The following is a 15,912-nucleotide window of genomic DNA, read 5'->3' as shown; positions in this document are numbered from 1 at the left end:
AGATAGATCTCTCCTCCCCAGCTCTGGCTGGATTTGGGAAAACCCAGTGGTTGTAGAAGGAGAGAGGAACTGGCAGCCTTTTTCAAGCTAACTGCCATCCATACTGAAATGCTGCCAACAGCCCCTGTAGAGCTGGGAGAGGTAAGGAGAGCTCAAAAATTCTCGCCGAGTGTCTCACCAAAACCCATCCTGTGCCCTCTGGGCCTAACGCATGTTTAAGGCCAGTTTAACACACGTTTATTTATTTTTTTTTTCTGTTTTTAAAATTTTTTTTTTTTATTGGAGTTCAATTTGCCAACATATAGCATAATACCCAGTACTCATCCCATCAAGTGCCCCCCTTAGTGCCCGTCACCCAGTCACCCCCACCCTCCTCCCACCTCCCTTTCCACTACCCCTTAACAAACGTTTAAACTCACATGTTTTGTGATTTTTCTCATGTTGTCCCCCCCCCCCAACACTCCCTCTAGTCATTGCTAGAGACCTCTTGTCTGCAAGTCTCATGCAAAGGGACAGACACATCTCCACTCCTGCTTCTCACTTTCTCTTTAATAGCCCTTAGGAATCTTGCGATACCCAGCTTTTATTCTGCTGATATCCATGTGTCCCTCCTGGTGGTCCTCTTGTGCAGGACCAATCAACTCTCTCCTGCATTTAACATACCTTGCCCTGACAAACACAGGGAGGGGGCTGTACCCAAAACGCTCAGCTGCCTGCAGCAATCCAGTCCATCTTCAGCCCCTTAGAATTTTACTTGAGACTCTGACATTGTTCTACCCCAGCCTGACTCAAAGAAAGCTCACAGAGAATCCTGTTGAATCCCATTCCACTAGATTTAAGGAGGGGAGCCAACTTGCCCCCGAACAGTTCCTTGGTTTGAATTAGAAGAAGGTGATCCTTTCTCCCACTAACATGGTGAATAGTACACAGGGGATTTGGGGCCCCATTTGTTCCCCCTCCCTTGTGTCATTATGCACTGAACAGCATGCACCAATTTATGCAGAGATCCTGTCCCAGCACCACCCATTGGGGTTATGGTGGTGGGGAGCAGGGATGGATGCCTCATACCATAATTGTCAACCAAAAGAAGAAGAAGAAGAAGAAGAAGAAGAAGAAGAAGAAGAAGAAGAAGAAGAAGAAGAAATATATATATATATATATATATATATATATATATATATATATATATACTCTTCTAAATCCCCTTTTGAAACTCTGGCTCCAGAACTTCTTATACTTTTGATGTAGGTAAAGGCTTAATAAGGGAAAACGAGTGGGGAAAAATTAGAAAAGGAGACAAACCATGAGAGACTCCTAACTCTGGGAAACAAAGGATTGCGGAAGGGGAGGTGAGTGGGGGGATGGGTAACTGGGTGAAGGGCACTGAGGAGGGCACTTGATGGGACGAGCACTGGGTGTTATACTATATGTTGGCAAATCAAACTTCAATAACAAATAAAAAATAAAAAAAAAGAAGAACTTTTGGTCACCTCTTATCCAAATTCTATTTCGAGTTCACTATTGTGTCTGAGGGCTGTGGTTTTAGAGTCTCAGCCAGTACTTCCAGGTTAATAACCTGTTCAGCCAGCAAAGCAATTCCTGTTGTCTACTAATCCAACCAACCAAACGACAAACAGGACCACTTATGGCTTATCCCAGGATACAACCATTGTTAAATCAGAAAACTTACTTCAACTCACTATAATAACAAATTAACAGGGGAAAATGTGGTCATCTTATTAGATGCAAAAAAATCCGTTTGAAGATATTCAAAATAATTTTATGATTAAAAATTTCCAGCAACCTGGAATTGTAGGAAATTTCATTTGCTTGATATGTGTATTTCCCAAAGCATACAGTAAACAGTATTCTTTGTGATGAAACAATAGGAGGATTCCAACTAACATATGGACTAGAGGAGGATGTCCACTGTCATCCTTGCCACTCAGCATTATGTGGGAGGGTGTCAGCTATACTTCAATCAACCAATAAATCAATATTTTACATATATATATAAATTAAAAATGAAAAAACATCACGATATAGGACAGTCTATGTAGTGTGTTAATGCCAGGAAAAACAGAAACTGTAATGTTTGCAAGGAGAAGACAAAACTGATGTTTTTTTCTGACAATATGCTCACATGGAAAACTTGAGGGAATTTACAACCTATTAAAACTAATGAAATATTTCATTAAAGTCAGTTGATAGATGAACAACATAAAATTTAACAGCCCTATATGCTAACAATAAACAATAAGAAAATGTAATAAGAGACAGTTACAAAAATATATCTAAGAATAAATCTAACAGTCGATGTACAAGCTGTCTATGGACCAAATTAAAGGATATTATTGAAAGACATAAAAGGAAGCCTAAAGAGGGGCACCTGGCTGGCTCAGTAGGTAGAGTATGTGACTCTTGATCTCAGGGTTGTGAGTTCAAGCCCCATGTTGAGTGCAGAGATTACTTAAAAATAAAATCTTTAAACAAAAGAAAAAAGTAGGTCTAAGGAAGTAGAAAAATTCAGAGTTCATGAAAAAGATTAAATATTATGCAGATAATTCAATTTATCCAACAAAATAAATGTCATTCTAATAAAAGCTCCAAATAGCTTTTCCATGGACTTGAACAAATATTCTTGGAGTTATACAGAAAAAAAGTCCAGTGATAGCCAAGACAGCTCTTTAAAAAAAAAAAAAAAAGAGACTCCTCTTACCAGCAATTACCAGCTCTCAAAGATTTATTAACATATATATAAACATATATTCTATGTTATATATTATAAACATAGGTGTGTCTAGTCATTAAGACAATGTATCATTATGTAGCACTAGACAAACAACAGAACAGAATGGTGAGCCCAGATATAGACCCAAGCATATCTAGGTCGTTGGTATCTAAGAGAGGGGGTAAAGCAAATAAAAAAGGAAATAGTGACCTGTTCAAGAAATGGTGCTGGTATGATTCTAGTTCTATGTGGGGAAATAAAATACAATTAAGACCTACCTCATATTATACAGGAAAAGTAAACTCCAGATGTACTGAAGATTAAAATCTCACAAAAAGAAAATTAAAACTTATCCTTGAAGAGTAAGTTTAAGATCCTTGAGTAGTGAAGGATTTCTTAAACAAGTCGGACTGCAAAAGAAAACAAAATAATAAAAAAGGAAAAAAATAACAAAAAAAATTAATCAGGGATCCCTGGGTGGCACAGCGGTTTGGCACCTGCCTTTGGCCCAGGGCGCGATCCTGGAGATTTGGGATCGAATCCCACATCGGGCTCCCGGTGCATGGAGCCTGCTTCTCCCTCTGCCTGTGTCTCTGCCTCTCTCTCTATCTCTCTGTGACTATCATAAATAAATAAAAATTAAAAAAAAATTAATCAAAGAAATAACTGAAATATTTGTCTGAGCCAAAATTTTTAAAACTACTAAATGACAAGATAAACGATGAGCAAAATTAAAAGAGAACCAGCACACCAAAAAGAACACATTTGTCAGTTATATAAGAATTAATATGAAGGGTGTATAAAAATGCCCACAGTTCCATAAGAAAAATGGACAGTTTCAGAATAGGAAAGCTTATAACCACTGAAGAGATGAAAAATACTCACTTTTATTATGCAAGATAAAAGTGCAAAATAAAGTGACAATGACAACTTTTAAATTCTAATTATTCCAAGTGTTGATGAGAATATGGAAAAAGAGTTGTTAAAACTGCTTTGGAAATTAATTTGGCATTACCTGGAAAATTTGAAAATATGTAGACCTTGTGTTTTAGCAATTTTCATTTCTAAGTGTAGCCAAAGGGAAATTCTTACACTCAGGGAGACAGACAAGGATATTTGCCATGAAATCACTTGCAATAACAAGGAACGGAATTCAACCAGATATTCATCAATATGGAAATGAATAATAAATTATGATACATGTATATGAATACATATAATTTTTGATTTAGACATAATATGAATATGTTTATGTTGATTTAGGATCTATCTGTACAGCACATAAATCATTTTATTTGTCTCAAAGCAACAAGATCTTGAAATGAGAGGAATAAAACAAGTTTTAGAATAATGAACTCTATTTTTTACCAGATATCAAATTAAAAGCAAGAAATGATACTATAGTTCTTTGGATATATAAATGTGCTTTACAGATTTAAATGCATAGACAGGGAAAATATGTACCAAACTTGTGATCTGGCTGCTTCCGGAGGGGCAGAGCTGGGTAAGAGAATAAACTTTAACCCTATAGTAATGTTTTAATTCTTTTCACTTAAAACTTGGATTGAAACAATGAAAACTGGGGTGCCTGGGTGGCTCAGTGGTTGAGCGTCTGCCTTTGGCTCAGGATGTGGTCCCAGGGTCCTGGGATCCAGTCCCACATCGGGCTCCCGGCAGGGAGCCTGCTTCTCCCTCTGCATGTGTCTCTTTCGGTGTCTCTCATGAATAAATAAATAAAAATCTTTTTTAAAAAACGAAAAGTTGGTTAATTCTCAGCAATGGGTACTTGGAATTGTTCTCCTTAACTGAGTATTTTCCTGTATTTTTTAGGACTCCTCCAAAAAAATTACATTAAAGTGGCATTCCATTGAGATCATAGAAGGCTTAATGATTGGTGGGTGTGGCCCTTCTCCACAGAACCATCAGCTGGAATGCTTAAGAGATGCTAAGGTAGGAAGACTTTGGAAGTGTTCAAGAGACAACAGTGGAAGGACCAAATGGTTTAGAATATAAAGTGCATGTAGAATTGGAGAAAGCCTTTTGCTATTAAGTGGAAGCCCTTAAGTACTAAGCATCTGGGGTTAAGATGAATTTAGATTCAGTAGTTAATAGGGACGCATTCAAAATGTTTAGTTTCAAATAGATATTAGAAAGATGTCTTTAGTTGGCAGAATTTTTTTAAAAAGTATATATATGTATGCGGAGGGGAAAAACACTGGAATTTTAAGTTGGTAAATTACATGTGGTCTTTAAGAGGGTAGTTTCATCAGAATAGGAAGAAGAAGATGATAAATTGCAAGGAATGAGTGGATAATAAGGAAGTGGAGGGAGTTAGGAAGGATTACTTGGTTTAAAATAGAAACTCGGTAGTAAAAGGAAGGCAAGAAAGTGTGGTGGCTTGAGGCAGCGTTTAGACTGGAAGAGTTATTATTTTTAATAATGTGATACAGATGAGTATACTTAAGGCTAATGAGGTGTGGTAGAAAGGAAGAAAAGGAAAATGCAATAAATCGATCACGAATAGTATAGTATCCTGAAAGGGTAGCAGTGTAGGAGATCAAGAAGCAGCTAAGACTGTAGATATATAAAGGGGAAAATATCTGTTTTCCTTAGAAGGAAGAACAAAGCAAGAAAAGACAAGCGAAGATGCCAAAACATTTTGAGATGTGGAAATGTTCAGGGGATCATATTTGTTCTCAATTCTTCCAAATGAGGGGACGTCATCTACTGAGCATGAGGATTGGGAGCTGAGGCTGAATATTCAAAAGATGGAAGCAATGTGACATATTTGTTGGAGCATATCCTATGCAGACCCAGGCTTCTGCAGGCTATTGTCATGTCTACCAGAGTTGAGACCCAAATATGGAAAAAGAGTGGATGCAAAACTATCTCAAGTGAAATCTCCCTCAGTTTAAATACTGAGGGATAAAACGCATATGTTGCCTTTTGAAGTTTATCTCCCCCAGAAAAGTTTGGATCCCCAAAAGGCATTTTTCAAAGGAAATATTTGCTCATATTAAAAATATTATGTTAAGAGAATTCTAATAATTTGGGCCAACACCCACCAGTAGTGATGACAAACAAGCGATACTGATTTCTGACTGCTTGCAAAGTAATTAACTAGCCCAACAGAGTTCTTTTTAAGATCCAAAGGATGCCAGTATGGAAAAGACGAAAGACACTGATGAAAATGTGTTTTTTGTTAAATAGGTTATGGAAGAAGCCCAAAAATATTGAAGTAGTAAACATTTCAAAGAGCAACAGTGGATGGAGTCCAAATTCCCGGTAATTTCATTGGAATAAGTTCAGTAAGATCTGGGTGAGGTTTAACCCTTTTGTGTCCTAAAATAATTCACCAGGGTATAACCAAAGGTCATCACGTTCTAATTAATTTGGAAAAAGAACTCTAAAACTAGATTCCATGAGTGTTAAATTACTGAAGCTAAAACACAAATTGGCCAACTCTTGCCCCTGGGCCAATTTCAGTGCGCTGCCAATCCTGTTTTCTTTTCTTGTTTTCTTTTGAACTTTCTTGTTTTCTTGTTTTCTTTCCTTCTCTCTTTCTGGCCTACAGTCTCAGAATGGCTTTTACATTTTTAAATGCTTTCATTTAAAGTGGTTACCCAAGTACCTTCATAATGTCTTTGATTTTGTCTTTTGGCTGGCAAAGTCTAAAAATTCACTACTTGGCTCTTTGCCAAGAAAAGCTTGCCAACCCCTGTAATCAATGATCCTAAGACTGGGAAGATAAGAAAAGGAGACAAACCTCAAGAGGGGACTATATATTCCTGGATATAAGTGACATATGATTATGATTTTGTTTATCCACTAGTCCATTTACACTAGTTCTCCTACAGTAGTGAGGAATTTGCCTTGCATCTTATCATTTACAGACTAAACAAATTTGGGCATTTAAAAAATCCTTATTGACTCCAAATTTTGGACGGCAGCATTTTTTGTTAGTTTGCTCTGTCATTTTTAAAATTTATTTTTATTTTTAAATAGCTTTATGGAGGTACAATTGATATAAAATAAACTGAATATTTTTGAAGTATAAAATTTGATGAGTTTTGACAGATGTATGCACCTGTAAGACCACACCCCAAAGTAATGAACATACCCATCGACCCCTAACCTTTCCTCATGCCTCTCGTGATCGTTTCCTCCTGCCCCTCTTCCCACTCTCCCAGCTCTTACCATACTTTCAAATCTTTGTTCTGTTGCATTACATGAATTTTAGTTTGCATTTACTAGAATTTTAAATAAGTAGGACCATACTCTATGTGTTCTTCTTTGTCTGGCTTCTTACACTAGGCATGATTATTTTGAAGGTAGTGGTGTCTGATTGTGGCTTTGATTTGCATTCCCCTAATGACTAACCACAGTGAGGTTTCCTTCGTGTGCCTATTTGCCATCAATATACCTTCTTGATGAAGTATTTGTTCAAATATTTTGTCCATTTTTATTGGGTTGTTTTCTCATTACTGAGTTTTGAGGTTTCTTTTCTTTTTTTTTTTTTTTTTATTATAGTCACAGAGAGAGAGAGAGAGAGGCAGAGACACAGGTGGAGGAAGAAGCAGGCTCCATGCACCGGGAGCCCGATGTGGGATTCGATCCTGGGTCTCCAGGATTGCACCCTGGGCCAAAGGCAGGCGCTAAACCGCTGCGCCACCCAGGGATCCCAGTTTTGAGGTTTCTTAACCTCTCGTGGAGTAACTCCTGTATCAGATGCATGATTTGCAGAGTTTCTCCCAGCCTGTGGCTTGTCTTTTCATTCTCTTAATAGAGCCTTAGAAGAGCAGCTTCTAATTTTGATGAAACCCAATTTATTATTTGTTCTTAATGGATTATATGTTTGTGTTTAGACCAATTATTAAACTTATGGAGAACACCATACAGACTATTTACAGTTCTCGTAGAGAATTTTTCTGCTTTGCTTATTTACTTTATCCGAAGAAGTCACTTTTATTGCCTTAGAGATCACAAGAAGTTCTCTGAAAGTTCTTTCAATTGTGTGTTCCATTCCCAGAGTGTTCCTTATATTTGAAGATGAACAAGTTTCCAGGGTTTTGTTCATTTTAGAGAGAAGATGAGGCCCAAGCTATGATCACAATTGAAAGTTTGCACATTCTATTGAATGTTAGTATCACTGAGAGTAAATCATATTGTCATGTTTTTATAAGGCTCTGTATCTTAAAGGGTTCATAATTCAGCTTTGAAAGGGAATTCAGTAATCACTTTGTCCCCGAGCCTATGTAGCATAGACTTCCTTCCCATGGTGTCTTCCCTCTCTTATTCAGATTTTTGCTTCAAAGTCACCTCTTCAGAGAGTCCTTCATCCTACCTAAAATAGCAATCCTCTCCCAGCCCTGTCAGCATTGGTTCCCTTTCTGAGCTTTGCTTTCCACCAAAACACTTACCATTACCCAAAATTTTATCGTGTACTTAGATTATTACACTTATGTCTTTATTTATTCTCTGTCCCTTCTATAGGGTAGACTTCTCTGTTCATTACAGTGGTTACCCACTGTGTAACTATTCAAAAAATATTTATCAAGTGAATGAATTTCATCTCAGCCTGAGTGACTGCTATGATAAATAACACATTATACTCAAAAGAGGGCCACATGTCCTGTACTCTCTGCCACCAGCTATAGAATCTTGTTAAATAAGCAGGTTGACTTTGTGCTGTCTGAAGACTGTTCCAGCTCCGCCACACCATGATCATAGGAAATTCATACCATAAAGCAGCTCCTGCCATGTGGGCCTCTGAAAATACTAGATTTTTTTCTTTTAGGTGAACAAATTTAGTTTTTCTTAAAAATGAAAAATGTAAACCAAATGGAGACAATTTCTATTTTTTATACTGGTTTGAGGGTCTGCTTCCTTTGGGAAACTTACATGATGGATGTGAGGCATGATCTGAGAACTTTGATGCTCCAGGAGGCAGGTATCATTATTGTCTTCACTCTACAGGTAAGAAAACAGGCATTGGGAGTTCCGAAATCCACCTAAAGTAATAGTAAGCAAGTAAGTAATAGATGGAGCTCAAGAAGGGATTCTTCTTGGGATTGAGCCCAAGAAATCAGACTCAGGAGTCCATGCTATTTCTTCTCTTTTGTTACATTTTATTTGATGTTATGCTTTTTAAATAGATACTACATTTTCGTGAAGAAGTAAAACACTATAAAAAGTTTATATACTGAGAAGCTTGTTTCCAGTATCTTCTCTCCTTCCTACTGAAAACACTTTATTAGATTTTAAAATTTACCTTTTTAAGGTTTCTTTATACAAATGAGTGTTTTCGTTTCTCTTCATATTTGCCATGAAGGTAACATCCCAGATCCAATGTTCTATGGGGAAAAGAAGTCATGATTTTAAATATACATTGTTTAGCCATTATTTTGAAGAATTTCAAACCAATGGAAAAAATCAAAAGGAATATCACAATGAACACTAATATATGCTTCACCTAGATTTTCCCATTTTAACATTTTTCTACTTTACTTTTTCTTCTCTATTGACGTGTTTGTTGTTGTTTTGCTGAACTATTTAAATGTAAGTTGATATATCATGACACATCACCTCTATATTCTTCAGTGTGTAACTTCCAACTAACCAAAAAACCATCTTTACACCTTGCCAAAGTAATATTGACTCAATAACATCTAATATGCAATCCATGTTCAGGTTTCTGTACTTGTGCCAATAACGTCCTCTATAACTGTTGACTTTTTTTCTGACTTAAGAAATTACAAATTGCATTTAATTTTCATCGTTCATTGATGTCTTTTTATTTAGAAAAGTTTTCCACAACTTTTTTTGAATCTTTCATGATATTAACATTTTTTAAGTCATACAGTTGTTTTATAGACTATCTCCCATTCTGGATTTGTCTGCACGTGTTTCTGTGTATTTAGGACAAACTCTTCTAGTAAGACTACTACGTGGGTGATGTTATGTCCTTACCATTGCCTCACATCAGGAGGCACTAAATTTCAGCTTTTTCTTTTATTGACAATGTTACTTGGTTGAAGTTTGTTCACCAAAGCTCTCCACTATGAAAAAAAACTTTTTCTCATGGGGCTTTGTGAATATTCCATTTCCCACAACTTTTCACTCAATAATTCTTACTATCCATTGATAGTCCATGTCCAAATCAGATGTTGCATTGGGATTGCAATATGATAGTGTTCAAATTCTATCATTCTTTCCATATTTATTAACTGAAATTCTCAATAAGGGCTTCCTCTTGTGTACACACATTTTAATTTAGTATCATTCTCATCTTAATGGATTTCTTATCCTTATCATTATCGTCAATAACCTTTTTGATGCTCAAAACCTTGATGTTTTAATGTTGGCCTGATTCTGTATTCATTTCATCTATTTCCATTGGTCTTTGAGTACTGTCTTTCTTTTAGACATAGCTAAATGTACATATCTTGTACTTTGCTTAAATGCCATTCTTCTATATTTTAAAATATATCCTGGAGATTTCCCAAATCAGCGTACTGAAACTGTCTTCATTTTTAAAAAACTGGTGCATTATCTTTTATTCTATGGATTGTTTACTAAACCAGTCCTCTTGCTGGACACACAGTTATTTTCAAACAACATTATGGTTCAAAACCTGGTACATACATCTTTTCATATCTGTGCATTTGTGGAATAAATTCCTAGAAACAGAATTGCCAGGTGAGTAAAATGCATACTTAGTTGTTGATAAATGCCAGATTCCCCTATATGGATTGTGCCATTTTGCACCTCTACTAACAGATGATCCCTGGATTGCTGCTAGCAAGGTAGATTTCTGAAGATCTAGTGGTACCTTCCAAATTTCCCATCTTCTCAAATGGGGTAGAATTTTCAGCTCCACCTGTGGACCAGTACAGTGATGATTTTCTGGGAATTGTTCCTAGATGCCCCGCCGAGAGCCTTTCTTTGCTTCCTTCTATTAATTTTGTAAGCATCCATATTCTATGTTTAGAACCCTTTTTATATAAAACATTTAGTGAGATTTCAGCTTGATTAGCATATCCTTTTTTTGGCTTCCCTTCCTTGGCTTACTTCCCACAGGATTATTCCCACTTCCCAAATTAATGACTGTATCCCAATCTTGCATCAGGGTCAGCTTTTGGAAGTATTCAAACTGAGAAAACAATGGACATGTATTACTCTTATAATTAAGGTGGAAAGTTCTTCTAAAATTTTGTTATAAGGAGTTGTAATTTTTGAAATACCAAATATCTGCTAAAAAAGATATTGCCATTTGTTTTTTATTTGAACTGAAGGTATAAATCTTTATCCCCTGCTACGATGGGATCGTATTTGAAGTATGAATATGGATATTGTTTCCACATCTCAGAAACCACTAAAACTTTTCCATCCTCCTCCTAATTTGTTCAAGTCAGTAGAGAATAACTAAAACATAGGGGAAAAAATAAACAACTTTCTGACCTAAACAAAAGAAATATATGGTTGTTTACTTGAATAATGACGTTTTCTCATATCAAGAAGTAAAATGACTTTCACAGGGGCTTGAAGAAAGAAGTGTAAAGGAAGGAGACACCATGTGTTCAGGAGGGCAAGCCAGGCCTGAAAGCCCCCTCACCAGCAGCATTTCAGGGCAAGTGGGGCAGTCTGGTAGCCTTATTGCCCACCTAACACTATCGAGCTCCAAAGATTAGCATATTGCCTATCCACCACCTTTTTTGGAATTACCCTTAACTAAGGTCCAAAAACTTGTCCAGTACCCTCTGTCACCCATCCCATGTGGACAATCTGTGGCAGACATTTCAAGATACTTACTAACTCCATCTTCTTAAATGAAGATAGGAGAATATGACACCTTATTGGATTATGTTGACAAGAAGGACAAACTTTGCCTTTGAGTGGGATGTAACCATATAAATTGTCTTGAAATTGCCTACTGAGCAGGGAAAGTGGTAAAAACATTTTCTATATCACATTGTGACTGCTATTACTAATGGTAACTGCTGATTTTTTTTAAGTGCTATGCCCCATGCCCTATATTTAATCTCAAAGTAATGCTTTGGGGTAGGTATTGTCTTTCTCTTATTTTACATATTGGGAAAGTGAGATGCAGAAAAGGTAAGGGATACAAAGCTACGAATAAGTGTAGAATTGGGCTTATGACTTAACAGCTATAGTATAATCATCATAATTCTTACTACTGTTGATCATTAAGACAAGCAATGGAAGAGGCACATTTAAAACTGAGCAAAAACAGGTTCAGTATAGTTATGTTGTAGGGTTAGGAATGATTAATCACCCCTCCCCCTAAGTTGACCACTGTAATACAACATTATTAATCATCCTGATGTTATTTTTACTCATGTTGACATATGGCTTGAGTCTTGGGTTTTAGAGCAGAAGTACCAGATTCTTATTTTAATGTTAGAACAGGAATGGGTTTTGTTTGTGTCTTTTCCTTGCTTGTGTTATCACCAGTGCTATTAGCACAGATTCATGTGATGTCATTCCCCATCCCCATTACAACCTTTATCACAATAATATGGTGCAGTATTGGAATTTTAATGGCTCATATATTCTGTGAAACATGATGGTAATAAACTGTAATGCTTTGACCTCAGCTTTTTAATATTTGATGCATTGCCCATACCTTATTACACCTAGCTCCCTCCTTTCCTCATGCTACTTGAATGAGGATGAGGTAGAATGGGCAGTCGTCACTCAAAGGAGACATTTGCCAAGTGGAATACACCTGTTTATAAGCCTATTAAAAGTGTATAGATACATTCATTCTATTTTGAAAAGAACAAACCACCCTTCCTCCTCATGACAGAGAATACAAGGAGAATGCAAACTAGAAAATATGAATCAGCTCTTATGACGGGGATCACAACATGAGCAGAAAAAGATGCATTCATTGTCTCTTCTTGAGACAATGGCTAATCTCAGAACTAAAGCATCACAAAAGCAATTTCCTTCTCCCTGCAGTTGGCTACATATGTCTGTGGACAAAGAGCAAAATATTAGAAGGTGGAAGCAAAGACAAATTCAACATCAAAGAATAGCCTTGTCATTTCTTTAGAACCCATGCCATGACTCAGGTATGCTCAAGGAATGCCTTCATGGAGCTAGCCAAGAAACACCACGACTGAAAGGAGTTGTTGGCTCATCAACTTCACAGTTTAGTTTCTCTATCACTGGGCTCTTTATCACACACACACACACATACACACACACACACACAAACAAACTACAATTGTTCTTGTTACAAGAATTGTCCCATGAAAAATGAAGTGCTATATTCTTCTGGCACCAATTATTTGTCTGTCACTTTTCTATAAAGTGGTAATATCAAAATGAAAGAGCTTCACCCCCAGAAGTGCTGAAGTTTAAAGAAAGTCTGTGGAGAAGTAAAGGGTGCTGGCATGGGAAAGTGAACTGAATTACCTTGGGGTATTGACTGCGCTTTATGGTTTGACCCTTAGTTGCATAAATCCAGAAATTCAATTTTCAATTCCCCAGAGTTCATCAGGCTCAAGTTGACTTAATCATGTAGGATACTTCATGGTGCAGTATAAGCAGAATGCTAATATATTAATTTATAAAGAGAAATACTGCTGCAGGTTGACTTCAAAAGTTTAATTAATGGGATAGCCTAATGATGCATCCCTTTCCACAGCAGGGAAATTCCTTCTAGAGATTGGATAGGGCAAGTCCATGGGAGCAAGAACTCTGTTCTTTTTTACTAATAGAATTATTAACCATTCTTCTTTTATTCAAGTTTGTATACTTAATTGCTGATCACTTTGCTTCTGTTGTTATAAACTGTCTTTACATTTGTTACTGCCACTTACGCAAGGTAGATGTTCCTTGAGTCTTTTCCTTTCCATATTTTTTCTTTACTTTTTAGTCCCAATGGACATTTCATATTTAAAATACTTTTGCAAATGTTTAATCTGTGGCTTCCAGTTAGTATGACAGATCATTCATCCCAGAGATGTTCTAAAAAAGTGGTCCCACTGTCAAAGGGTTTGGGAAATCCTGTGCTAGGATTAGTAATCATAGTGATCATTAGTAACATAGTGAAGGCTCTGACAAACTCTATGCCAGAAGTACATCTATATGAGTTTGTTAACCTAGTGTTACCCAAACTTCCTGCCCAGGGAAATCTTTTGTCTTATAGTATCAATGAATATCTCACAGGAAACACTAATCATACCTGTTGTGAGTTTCCCTAATCAATTAACTCTCAATCAGAGTTCTAGAAATGATATTCTGAAATTTCAATGTGTCTGCTATATAGATAGATCAGTATAAATTAGTTTAGGAAACAACAGTCCTGATAAATCCCTAACTTTTCTTTCAAACTCCAAATCCATATCCCCAATTTCAAAATATTATCTATCACCATGTGCTATTTGTTTCCTTCCTAAATATTTCTTGAGTTTGGTCCTCCTTTACCCTACAGCCACCGTCTTGTTTTAGACTCTCATTACTTCACAATTTGACCTATTCTGTGCTGTGAACTGAAGGCTTATGTCCCCCAGAATTCAGGAATTAAAGCCTTAATCCCCATCGCTATTAGAAAATTCTAGATGAATTAGAAATTCATCGCTATTAGAAATTCCCATTTTCTAATGGCTTTGGGAGGCCATTAGGTCCTGAGAATGGAGACCTCTTTGTGAATGGGGTTAGCGCCCTTAGAAGAGAAGACACTACAGAGATAATCTCTCTTTCCACCAAATGAGGATGCAGCAAGAAGGTGGCCATCTGCAAACTGGGAAGGATGCCTTGACCTAGAACTCAACCATGCTGGCATTCTCACCTCAGACTTCCAGGCACCAGAGCTGTGAGAAACAAATTTCTGTTGGTTAAACCACCCAGTCTCTGTTACAGCAGCCTGAATTGTCAGGCATTCCTTCATCTGACTCTTCCCAAATTTATCCACATTTTTTTTTAACCAAATGATCTCTTAAATTTTCTCTACCATTAAAATATTTTAAATCATTTTAGTTAATTCAGTCAGAACTGATATAGATACAAAGAAATTAAAAATAAACCATTAATTACACCATATAGAGAAAACACGGTTAAGGTTTTCTTTTGTGAATTGTTAATTTGTGTCCTCTGTCCGCTATTGGAATGCTAGTGCTTTTCTTAACTGGTTGAAGGCATTACTTTACATATTAATAATATTAACCCATGTATTTTATTTGTTGCAAATATTAGTCTTAGCTTTTATTTGCTTATCCAATATTTTTACTTTTTCCATTAGGTACTTTGTTATTAATTTTATAATTAATTCTTTCATAGGGAAATAATATACAAAAGTGATCATGTCTTTCCCTCAGGAATAAACCTTCAGTAGCTTCCCAAGTGACTCATATGGTGGTATCTTCCTTTGCAGTCCTCTCCATAGCCCTGCCCTCTCTATGTGTGGGGATTTGGCCTCTCCTAACTATGTATAATTTTCTTAAAGTGATCTGCTTCCATTCAGACTGAGTCCTCTCTGCCAAAAAAATGTTCACCCAATTCCCAAACTGGGAAACCATCATTTGTCCTTTAAGACTTGGTTCAAATTGAATACCCCACTCTCTTTCCATAGCACTCTGCTTCTTTTGTAGTATAGAAGTTAAGGCACTGTATAATAATCACTGCTTATTTCTTTCTCTTTTCTGCTGTTCTAAGAAAGCAGGACATGTTCTTATATCTACAGTACCTGACATATAGTAGACTTCAAGAAGCAACTGCAGAATGAACGGATGAGCTAGTGTAGGTATCCAGAAGAAAGTGTGACTAACTCTGCCTGGAGAAATAAAGAGAGGCTTTACAAGAGAAGGTGATATTTGCAGAAGCTTAGTGAAGCAGGAGTGCGAATTTGATAAAAAATTTTAAAAGATGAAGAAAAGACACTTCAAACATAGCCAAAAGTCAGAACCTACCACTTGCTTTTTCACTGAATTAGAAGCAATGCAGAAAAAGATTCTCTTGGATAAATATTTTTAATGCAGATATTTGAGGCCATGGTGCCATTCTACAATGAGAACAATTTTTTTAAAGAGGCAGAAAAACTGAAAACTACCAACCCCCCAAACGGAAAATATATCTGGATGGGTTAGAGGATCTGAAAGAATTCACTGGAGGTAAATTTAAAAGAATGAAAGACGACAGCCTGGCTGAGTGAT

The 15,912-nt window shown here is 36.6% G+C and overlaps 1 protein-coding gene across 3 annotated transcripts in view; it reads right to left on the bottom strand.

Moving 5' to 3' along the window:
- Window positions 1-15,912, bottom strand: part of NHLRC3 (NHL repeat containing 3) — a 148,605-nt gene that overhangs the window by 40,972 nt on the left and 91,721 nt on the right. For 2 of the 3 annotated variants that reach the window (XR_003234745.2, XR_011994281.1), the window contains exons 7-8: window positions 9,003-9,084; window positions 8,633-8,701 (exon numbers count right to left, since the gene is read on the bottom strand). The gene's annotated coding sequence lies outside the window, so the exon portion shown is untranslated. Of the gene's footprint in view, window positions 1-8,632; window positions 8,743-9,002; window positions 9,085-15,912 lie in introns of all 3 variants that reach the window. The other variant, XR_011994280.1, reaches the window with a different exon arrangement.

This window comes from Vulpes vulpes, chromosome 9 (assembly GCF_048418805.1).
Source record: "Vulpes vulpes isolate BD-2025 chromosome 9, VulVul3, whole genome shotgun sequence".
Taxonomy (NCBI): Eukaryota; Metazoa; Chordata; class Mammalia; order Carnivora; family Canidae; genus Vulpes; species Vulpes vulpes.
Note: the sequence above shows the minus strand (reverse complement) of the source record. Positions and strands in the feature narration are given on the sequence as shown.